This window comes from Orcinus orca, chromosome 4 (assembly GCF_937001465.1).
Source record: "Orcinus orca chromosome 4, mOrcOrc1.1, whole genome shotgun sequence".
Classification (NCBI taxonomy): Eukaryota; Metazoa; Chordata; class Mammalia; order Artiodactyla; family Delphinidae; genus Orcinus; species Orcinus orca.
The window spans coordinates 101,589,519-101,601,135 of NC_064562.1; positions in this window are offsets into that span (position 1 = coordinate 101,589,519).

The following is an 11,617-nucleotide window of genomic DNA, read 5'->3' on the forward strand; positions in this document are numbered from 1 at the left end:
TTTCTCTCTCAAGGCTGTGTCTTTGCAAAGGGCTTCCACTGTGGGAACGGTGGGCAGAAAGTACCTTCCAAGGACGGGTCCAGCTAATGGGGTCAACCTGCAGTTATGTTCTCCCGATGACCTCCTCCAACACTCCATAAGTGATCCAGCTGTGGTAACAAGACGGGAAAGTGACAAAAGAGATGGATAAACCAAGAACACTGATCTGGCTCTCCATCCCATGATCCCTGCCACAGCATGGCTCTGCTATTTCTGGCAGGTGGCTTCACAGTGCAATAACCCAGCTATTGGCTGATGCATGGAGATGAGCCTAGACTAGCAGACAACCTCTAACCTGTGCTTAAACAGGCCTTCAGTCCTGTTTCAATTCCTTGGATGCATATATCAAAGGAAAGTTTCTCAGTTTTCAAGAAACAGCACAACTGGGAAACAGTGTTGATGCTTACACACTGTGAATGTAAAAGTGCTGCTCATTGTACACTTTAGTTAAAATGCTAAATTTTCTGTTATGTATATTTTGCCACAATTTTTCTTTGTTTAAAAAAAAACATGACAAGTATTAACTTCTAACAGCTTTTGATTCCCTTCCAAGTTCCTTTTTGCCCCGTAATTCTTCCCCAGTCTCCTGCTTTGCCTGAGAAGAGGTATTTCTGAAGAAGCAGTTGGCTTCTTACCCAGATGGCTTCTACACTATTCTAAGAAGTCATCAAGCCTCTAGAAGGAGTGGTGAATGGATAAGTGATCATTACAGGAGCCCCCCAACTTTCTTTTAAAAATATTTGTAGGGCTTCCCTCGTGGGCGCAGTGGTTAAGAATCCACCTGCCAATGCAGGGGACACGGGTTCGAGCCCCAGTCCAGGAAGATCCCACATGCTGCGGAGCAACTAAGTCCATGCACCACAACTACTGAGCCTGCGCTCTAGAGCCCTTGAGCCACAACTACTGAGCCTGCATGCCACAACTACAGAAGCCCATGTGCCTGGAGCCCATGCTCCGCAACAAGAGAAGCCACCACAATGGGAAGCCCGCGCATGGCAACTAAGAGTAGCCCCTGCTCACCGCAACTAGAGAAAGCCCACACGTAGCAATGAACACCCAACACAGCCAAAGATAAAAACAAATAAATAAATTTACCAAAAAAATAAATTAAAATATATGCAACCTGCTTCTTCCTTTAATATACCATGAACATTTTTCCTATCCCTTCAGTATGATCTTCAAAATCTGCATAATATTCCATTTCTGGCTGGTTCACCTTCATAAAAGCACTGCAGTGAACCTCATCATAGGTACACCTCTGTGTCCTCCTCTAAATATTTTCAAGATTTTTTTTCAGAGTTCACAGAGAGAGCCACCTCCTTTGTCCCCACCATTCTGTCCCCAAGCTCTGCCCTCCAAGGCTCCCAGGAGCTCACCTTGGCTCACTCTACCCAGCAGAAGATCCTGAGAGATCTCCCCAGAATTTCCCCTCAACCTGACTGGATCTTCATTGGCAAATATATTCATATCTTTAGAGGGCATTGACGGATCTTCATTTGCAACTTTAAGCATTTGTTCAAAAAGCATTTACAGACATTGTTCTAGGACATGGGCACTGAACCTAGGGCATGAGCAAGGAAGGTAAACCCAAAATTTAATCAAAGAAAAAAGGGGATAGCACCTCAGAAGAAGCTCTCTGAGCACGCTGGACAGTTCTTTCCTTTGCAATAAATGCATCCGAGAATTGTACTTAGCCCGAGCCATTTTTAAAGCTCATTCTCTTTTAAAAAGAAAACAGTAAGGGACGTGTGTTTCATGCCATGAGATAGCTGCAGAAGGTTTGTGTTTCATTTTGCTCAGTATTAATCTCCACATTCAAGTCGACACTGCTTTCGCTGAGTCAGCGCTGTTCCTTTAAGTGACCTGATTCTGTAACTCCATTATTAATATTATGAAAATGGCTGTCCTCTACACTATTTTGTGCTATCGATGGAAAACCACAGTTCCAAAATGCATTAGCCGTTGCCGGCTCCGGCAGGATTATTTGCATCAATATAAACCGAGTTAATCATCTGCCTATTTGAATAATCAGTCACTGGCGCCCGAGCGCCTCGCCCGCCCCGAGCCGCGGAATTTCTTTTGGGTCCCACGTTCTCCTAAGCACTGCAGATTTTTCTGCTCGCTGTCCCGTCAACTTCTTGCCATTTACTTTGCCATTTCTCCTCTCCTTCCCGGACAGTGATGTAAGCCCGTGTCCAGCCCCTTAATTAGCAGGTGAATGGCATGTGTTAAAACCGATAAGTGGAAGGAGAGAAAGAAACTTTCATTAGGAAGAAATAACGAGCCCTGTAATAATAAATGTCAGAACAGAAAAGACGCCTCTTATTTTTCACAATATTAAACTGCCTTTGGTATCTTAAGCCTTGAGGTAATACTTTACTGACTTACAATTTGCAAAACCAAAATTAAGGCAGATGGGGATGGGGGGTGCAAATTTGATTCCGATAAGGGGCTTTTGATGTGTTCCAACCTATGCACTTTCCCTCTCCTAAGCCTACGGGGACTGTCATGGATTTCCCGCCAATGATGTTGTTGGCCATCAGCAGAAAATTAGGGAGTTGGAGGCTGGGGAGAGAAAAGGAAGGAACCAAGAAATCTCTTTAAAATGCAAATCAGATCACTTTCTTCCAGGTCAAACCACAAGGCAGCCCTGGGGCTGTGCCATCAGAACCCTCCAGCCTCTCCAGGCTATTGCCCACTCTCTGCCCATCCGTCCCCCACCGCCCCCTCCCCCGACCCAGTACCTCTCCTTTCTTCCCTGGGAAGCACCTCCTCCCTTAGCTCTCCCTCTTCCTTCCTTTGTAAGGCTCCACCTCTATAACGCTCTTGCTCTCCCTTCCAGTTTCAGATGATGTCAGCTTCCTCTGAAAAGCCTTCCCTGATCCCTCCAAGAAGAAATCATTGCACCATCTTCTTTGTAACATGCTACGTGCTCCCAACATTTCTTCACCATCTGTAGTGGGTTGAATGGTGGCCCCAAAAAAGATATGTTCACGTCCTAACCTCTGGGACCTGTGAATGTGACCTTATTTAGAAGAAGGGTCTTTGCAGGTTTAATTAAGTTAAGGAACTGGAGATAAGGTCATCCTGGATTATCCATACGGGCCCTAAACCCAATGGCAAGTGTCCTTAGAAGAGACACCCAGAAGAGAGACACAGGGAGAAGAAGAGAGGCCATGCGCAGTCAGAGGCAGAGGGATGCGGCCATAATCCAAGGAACGTCTGGAGCCCCAGAAGCTGGAAACAGCCAGGAAGGACCCTCTCTAGGGCCTCTGGAGGGACTGCGGCCCTGACAACCTTTTTTTGAACTTCTAGCCTCTGGAACTGTCAAAGGATAAACTTCTGTCGTTTTAAGTGACCTTGTTTGTAGCAATTTGTTACAACAGCCACAGGGACAGCCGGTGAGCTCCATGAGGTCACAGGTCAGGCACTCTATCTGCACTGCACACCAGTCCCGCCAGAGCGCATACCACAGCGCCCAGCACATGGTAGAGCTCAATATATGCTGATTAGGGACCTCCCTGGTGGTCCAGTAGGTAAGACTCCACGCTCCCAATGCAGGGCGCCCGGGTTGGGTCCCTGGTCAGGGAACTAGATCCCACGTGCATGCCACAGCTAAGAAGTCTGCAGGCCGCAACTAAGAGTCCCCATGCCGCAACTAAAAGATCCCGTATGCTGCAACGAAGATCCTGTGTGCCGCAACGAAGACCCGGCACATCCAAAAATAGATAAATAAAATAAAATTTTTTTAATATGCTTATTAAATGATTGAATGAATGAATCAATGAGTGAATGAATGAATTAATGGACAAGTGATGAAGGACATGATAGTATAGGAAGAAATGTTTTTCTTCAATATGAGCCTCCAGCTTATACCTATCTAAGTACCCTATTGGAAAGGGCTCCTTTGTTAGTGATGGAGACTAACCAAAGCCATGTGGCCGTATCTGAAGGACAGAAATGTGGCCAGGCCCCAGAGGATGCAGGAGGAGGAACCGGGAAATCGTCATCACCATTTCTCACCACAGCCCCATCCACACAGCTGCTTCCTCCTTCTCCCCTGTAGCACAGTTTTCTCTGTTTCTGCCTGGAGAAATCCACCCAGCCCACATCTACCTTAAAGAGTGATCTCTTTCTCCACCCTAACTCTATATTCTCAGGGAAGACTCTCTAATGAGCCAACCTTGAATCAAATGCCCACCTTTGTCAGTCAGAGGCAGGGGGCAAACATGGCTGTAAAGAGTCACCTACTTTTGCAGTTCTTAAAGCAGAGGGCTGAGCAGCTAACCCAGGAGGTAGCCCCTACAGCCACCCTGAGCTTGTCCTACACTGTCTAAAGCACCTGAGTGACCCAGCATCTCCGGAGCCACCACATCCTCACGGGCTGCCAGCCTTGTGAATGGACAGCCAGTCAGTGCACGAGGGTGGACTTTGAAGGTTTGCCCTGCTCAGTCCTAATGCACCCAGATTTATATGTGTTCCCTTGAAAATTCCTAAGAGTGTAGTCAGTCCCATGAGTACATGCCAGAGACTCAGGCTCTCGCTGATATGATTATACCACAGGGAAAAATCACATTTAAAAAAAAAAAATCCCACAATAAGAACAAAACTACTTAGAGGCACTTATCATAATGAAGCTGCATTAAATTACAACAAATAATTGAAGGAACTTCTGCCGATTAAAAGCTCTCATTGGTAGAGGAAGGCCAGGAATGTCAGCACTGAAAGAAGTATCAGTCGTCTAATTTAACCGGCTCACTTGACTGATGGTGAACCAGCCTCCAGGGGAGAAGGGGCTTGCCTCCCTCTCACTACTAGCCAGAGAGAAAGCCCTGGTTAGAATTAGCCCTCCCAAGTCCCTAGCCAATAGCGCCACTATTGTCTCCTCTCTCCTCCTGCAACAGCAAGTAAAGCCAAGAGAGGGGGTAATTAAAGCAGGTCAGGGAAAAGAAAAGACAGAACAAAGGAAAAGGCAAACAAACCCAACCAAGCAAATCAGAATGTTGTAGTGAAGGAATAACACCACTGTTGTCTCTGAAACCAGCCTGGTATATAGTAAGCGCTCAGTGAATCGCCGTTAACCAATTGCTAATTGCGGGTATGCAGCCAAGCTCATCATTTACAAACAGTAAAGTCTCTCTCGAAAGGACAATAGCCAGTTACAAGAATATCTCATAAGGTTATTTTCTCACTGCTTCTTTCACAAAACAGTTGTGTTCTTTTGTGTATGAAGACGAAGATTAACCAACTCTTGATGGGGTGAGAGGTGAGGTTTTTATTCCGAATCCCCATACAGTTCTGGAATCCATAGTGATTTAGGAAAATTACTTGTGGGAAGTTTATGATCTCTTTGCCAAGATCTCCAGTCTTCAACATGCAGGCCCTGAGGGGCCTGGGGAGAGGAGTTCCTGAGTCTTCCTCCCCAGACCCTGAAACTTGAATTTTGGTGACTATGATATGGTGATTTTTTTTTTTAATGAGAAATATGTATTTGGCCTATGTCCTTGTTCCTGGCACAGAGCTCCCAAAACCCTTGGAATTTCCTACGATGAGAGAAATAAAGGTGTCTTATTATTTAAATGAGGTGACTGGAAATCAACGAGACTGGTGGCTGGCTGTCAGAGGGACCAACCACTAATTAGAGGGCTGGAACTTTCAGTCCCACCCAGACCTCTGGGGCGGGCAGAGGGGCTGGCAAATGAGTTCAATCACAAGTGGCCAGTAATTTAAACAGTCATGCCTACGTAATGAATCCTCCATAAAAGCCCAAATGGATGGGGTTCAGAGAGCTCCTGGGTTGGTGAACACGTGACGATCTGGGGAGAGTGGCACACCTGGAAAGGGCATGAAACCTCAGCACCTTCTCCCCATGCCTTGCCCTGGGCATCTATTCCAACTGGCTGTTCTCAAGTTCCTTTTATAATAAAATGGTGATTTAGCAAGTAAGATGTTTCTCTGAGTTCTCTGAGCTGCTCTAGAAAATTAATTAATTAACCCAAGGAGGGGCTCATGAGAACCTCCATCTATATCTGGACGTCAGAAGGACAGGTGACACTGGCATCTGTGGGGGGGGGCATGCAGTCTTGTGGGACTGAGCCCTTAACCTGTGGGATCTGATGCGATCTCTTCATAGTGAGTGTTAGAATTTAGTTGAATTGTAGGACACCCAGCTGGTATCTGAGAATTGCTTGATCAAAAAAAAAAAGAAAGAAAGAAAAAAGCACACACTGGAATTGGGGATAGAACTGTGGTGACCTTCCCAGAGAAGCTTCGGCAGGGTCAGCAGTGCAGAGGGACAGCTGCTCCACTTTAGCTGAATTAAAATAGAGACAAATCCCCAAGCCTGTTCCAGCTGGTTGATGCCACTGGAATCATGGGTTGTTCAGTCAAGGTGAGCTAATTGATGAGCTGAACTGGCCAGAGCTAGACATGAACTAGAAAATATGTCCATGAAATTTAATATAGTCGACCTCTGTATCTGCATGGTCTGATCAGCAGATGGGGAACCTATGGATAAAGGGTGGGGACATGGGGCAACAGTACTACGCCTTTTTATTGAAGGGTCTTGAGTGTCCAAAGATTTTATTATCAGTGGGAGGAGGTCGGGGGCCTGGAATCAATGCCCCCACTGGATACTAAGAGACTGTATATCCTTTTTTTCCAATAAGAAGAAATGTCAACTAAATCCTTTTGGTACACACAAATTCCACTGTCCTCTAACCAACCTTCCTTCGCTTCTCTTCCTATTAACTTCCACTGGGGGAAGCTTGGTGCGGGTAGAATATCAGAAACTCAGTTTCTCTCCAAAACCTAAACAGGATACAGGCTAAGCTCTCATGCCCAATCACCGCATTTTGCATGTCTGGGGACCAAGTCTGCAAGTGCGGCGATGACAAGGAGGATCACACCATTGGGCCCTGTCCTGTCTCATTGTGCAGAGACATTTAGCACAGTTGGGCTTTAAGCGCACAAAAGAGGAAGTTGCAGTCAGCGTTTTGTCAGGCGCCCTGGAAAGAGCCTTCTCACTCTGATATCTTGCCTCTGACTTCCTGGGTCCCATCCCACTGACAACTTCTTTTAATTAAAGCACTGAAGCATAGTAGAAAAGTCCTTAACACTGAAAGACAGAGGACCCCGAGGGAAAACAGCTGTATCTTGATGGGCAAAGAGAAGAAGGGCCAGAGAAAGGAGGCCAGCAGCCACGGGAGGGTGAGCCCACGAAGAGTGGGAGAAGACAGGGCTGAGGGGGTGATGTCATGAGTCCACCCAAGGCAGATGGAAGAGTGTGGGTGCCAGGAGTCCCCTTCTATGCAGTGTTCATCACATCTGGCAACCCTGGAAGGACCACTCCCAGCAGAAGAAATATATACAGTATGAGAATTACTAGAAACCTCTGACTCTCCACAGCCTCGGTGACAGGGAACCATGGCAGAAGCCAACTGTGCTTGGTGATTTCCATACATTCCCTCAGTCTGTTTTTTCCTGCAATCCAGTGAGAGGGCTACTGTCAGCCCCACTTTAGAGACTGAAAATAGTATCAGAAGAGCTTTATAGTTTGCAATCTCATTGATTCCAGGTGCTCAAGGGAGAAGCACTTTCTCTTTCTTGCCATCCGCAATAAGAAGACAGGAGATGCTTCTAAGTTCCATAAAAACTCTAGACCAAGTTCCAGCAGCCACAATCCAGGACCACGATGCCAGCCTCTTTCTTTCTGACCGTGCGCCAGGCCAGCCCAGCTCATTTGTCCCAGATCTCCAGTCTGATGGTAAATCTTTCAAGGACTCTGTTGGCCCTCACCGCCCCAGCCTTGGTTGGAATTGCCCTGTCCTAATGTCAACCTCTGTGCCTCAGGGGGTGAGGCATGGGTTCTTTCATGCCCTGAATGCTCCTGGGCCCCTATTCACACTGGTCCCCTCCCTTTAGAACTCAAAGGGAGAGGCAACATTTGCTGAAGCCATCAAACAAGAGTTATACACTCTTCCCAGGAAAATGGGAAGCTCCTTGTTTTACTGGTTCTGTGATTTCCTGGACAAGTTTTCTAAGTCTCTTTTCTGCAAAATGAAAATAATAATAGTATCAAACTCATATAATTTTTATTAATTTAAATAAGATAATGCATGTAAAGCACTAAGCAGGCACATGCTAGATAAATAAGTATTATGTTAAACGTTGCTATCATTATCATTCACCCACATTTGCAAAAATAACGTTTTTCAAGTGACCCTCTGCAGACTGAAGATCTGCATAAAAAGTCTTTGTCTCAGTCGACTCCTGTTGCAGCTAGAATCTTCTTTCAGCCAAGCCTGCTCTCTTCTACACAGGTACCAATTAATGGTCCCAGCGCCCTGGCTACATAAAGAGCTAATGCCAACCTTTCAGTGCATTGAAGTCTCAAGTTTATTCTGCATATTGATGCTCCTTGTCTTTCATTTCTCTCTGACTCCCCTCCACATTCACACATACACACCAGCTACTTAAAAAAGAAAAAGGCTTTCAGAAGACAGTAAGAAATATTTAATGTAATCCCTGTTCTAGTCTCATGATTACTGATACAGAGAAGTGTACCGGAGCAAATGTTTAAACCCATTAAAATTAAATAATGCATTGCCTGTGTCTCTGTATTGCCTAGCACACAGGAGTCTCTCAAAAAGGTTGCCCACACTTTCGTAGTTCAAGTCCTGGTATAACAATCCCTTCGTAAGTGCCCAGCATCCCCTGTGCATTCATTTATCTCCTAGAAAATAAGTCCCTAGCAATTGTCACTTAAACCTGATTAGGATGGGGAGATGAAAGGAAACCAGGATTTTAATAGGCTGGTGAGCTTAAATGTGATTCTATCGAACACACAAAATCATTAGCAGATGTGAATGTGACTGATGGAATATTGCATCAAGAGCTGTTAAGAAAAGGGCTCGCTGTGTTCATTTCTGGAAAAGCCGTTTAAACTCCTCTTTCCCCACGCCTCTCCTCCTCAGTTACCCAATTCAGTACTTGATTTGTTTTCCCACTAAGATATAGATACAGGCAGAATCATTCATTCTACCCAGCTTCTACTGTGTCCCTATGCTGTACCCGGAACTGTGTCAACCACTGGAGACATAGTGATGAAGATGCCATGGTCCTGCCTTAAAGGGACTCGTGGTGGAATGCACGGCCACACAAGGTAAGGGCTGTAACACAGAGCGAGGGGATGTGGGTGCCGACCGAGAAGGAAGAGTGCTGTTGACTTGGGCTCGCTGGGAAAGCATTACAGACAATGCGTTTCAGAAGAGCTTTTAGAGCTGAGGAGTTCACCAGGACATAAGGGGTCTTGTACATGGAAAAAGAGTAGAGATTTGAAAGACAGAAAGTGCTTAGTGTTTTCATAGAATGGCAAGCCCAACAATAAAGTTAAAAGGAAAATGATTTGTTGGGTTTTGTATCAGGAAGATTTTTCCACAAGTAACAAAGTCAGACCACCAGTAGCTTGAGCCATGAAGACAATTATTGTTTACTTCACAAAAATCTATGGGTTCTGGATGGTTCCAGGGGTCATTCCATGGCTTGGTTACATCATCAGATACTCCGGCTCTGACCATTCTTCTCTTCTCCCATCCTCAGAGCACTGGCCTCCCGCCGTGGTGCTTGTCACCCCACGATGGTGGCTGCCACAGTAGCAAACATAACATCCTCATCTGGTGTCCCAAGAAGGAAAGAAGAGGCAGGAGCCAAAAGGATTCTTTTATCAGAAAATAAAAGCTTTCCAGAACCAAATCCCCCAGCTCACTTCATCTTAGCTCTGAAAATAGGTTATGTGCCCAATCCCATACATAAGGGAGAATCTGAGGATTTAGGAAAAAGTCTCTGGTAAAGGAAAATGGAATGGCCATGCCAGGATTAGATCAATCCTGATTCATCTCTGAGGAAGGACACATGGTCGGGTCAGTAACTAACAGGGCTACACCTTTTTATTATTAATGCTTGAGACACACAAAAAAAACAGCATAAAGAATAACAACTCAGGCTTCCCTGGTGGCGCAGTGGTTGAGAATCTGCCTGCCAATGCAGGGGACACGGGTTCGAGCCCTGGTCTGGGAAGATCCCACATGCTGCGGAGCAACTGGGCCCGTGCGCCACAACTACTGAGCCTGAGCGTCTGGAGTTTGTGCTCCGCAACATGAGAGGCCACGACAGTGAGAGGCCTGCGCACCGCGATGAAGAGTGGCCCCCGCTCGCCGCAACTAGAGAAAGCCCTCGCATAGAAACGAAGACCCAACACAGCCAAAAATAAATAAATAAATAAAATTAAAAAAAAAAAAAAAAAAGAATAACAACTCATCACCCAGCTTTAAAAAATAACTCATTGTCAACATACAGTGTCTTCCAAGGTTCCTTCTCTTTCTTATTTCTATCCAGGATGGAACTGTCCAGATTTTGCAGGTTTTTCATTTATTTGCATTTCTTTTTTCTTTCCATATATATTTCTCCCTGTTCAATTAATAAAACTGTTGTCTGTATTGAACTTTCTTGTAGATATCATACTGCAAAAATTCATTTGCAAATTGCTTTCTTTTGATCAATATTATGTTTGTGGAATTAATCCATATTGATTCATGTAGCTCTAGTTCATTCCTTTTCACTGCTATGTGAATTCCATTAGAGATATGACAATTTATTTCTCCTCTGGATTGATGCTGGGAAGTTGCCAATATTTTACTATTATAAACAATACTTCTATGACTATTATTTTTCATGTCTCCTATCATATATATGTGTGTGCATACATAGGTATACATGTGTATATGTGCATATACATGCCTGCATATGTGTGTACATATGTGTGTACATATGTGTGTATGTGTGTACATGTGTGTGTGTGCATGTATTTGTGTATATATTAATTCATCTAGGATATATATCTAGCGGTATATTTCTGAGCAATAGTGTATACGTTATCTTCAACTTTACTGTTGACAATTTCCAACAGCAGTAGATAAGAGGTCCTATCACTCCACACCCTAACAAAACTCGGTCCTGTCAGACTTTTCATTTTTGCCAATCTGATGGTGTGAAACAGCATCTAATTTTAGTTTAATTTGCATCTCCCTTATTAATAATTAAGTTAAGCATCTTTTCATGTGTTTATTAGCAATTGATGTTTCCACTTTAGTAAATTATATCTTAACTCTTTTGCCTGTTTTTACTAACCTGTTTGTCTTTTTCTCTTTGATGTAGAGAAGTTCTTTATGTATTCTGGCGATTAATTCTTTACTTCTTCCTAACTTTTTTTAAAGTTATCTTTTGATGGACAAAAAAATTTTTTGTTTTAATGCAAATTGAATTTTTCAATTTTTGCTATGGTTTGTGAGTTTGGAACATTATGAAATTCTTTTTTCCATCAAGTTCATAAAGATGTTTTATTTTCTTGTAAAAGCTTTTAGATTTTTATATTTCAGTCTTTCTACAAATAGAGTTTTAACCTATATGATGCTAGGGATGTCATTGTATTTTTCTCAATAGTAATAACCAATTGCCAATAAATAAATAATGTTGATTGAATAGTGTCATTTTTTTCCTTGAGCTGCAGCGCCAGCCAGTT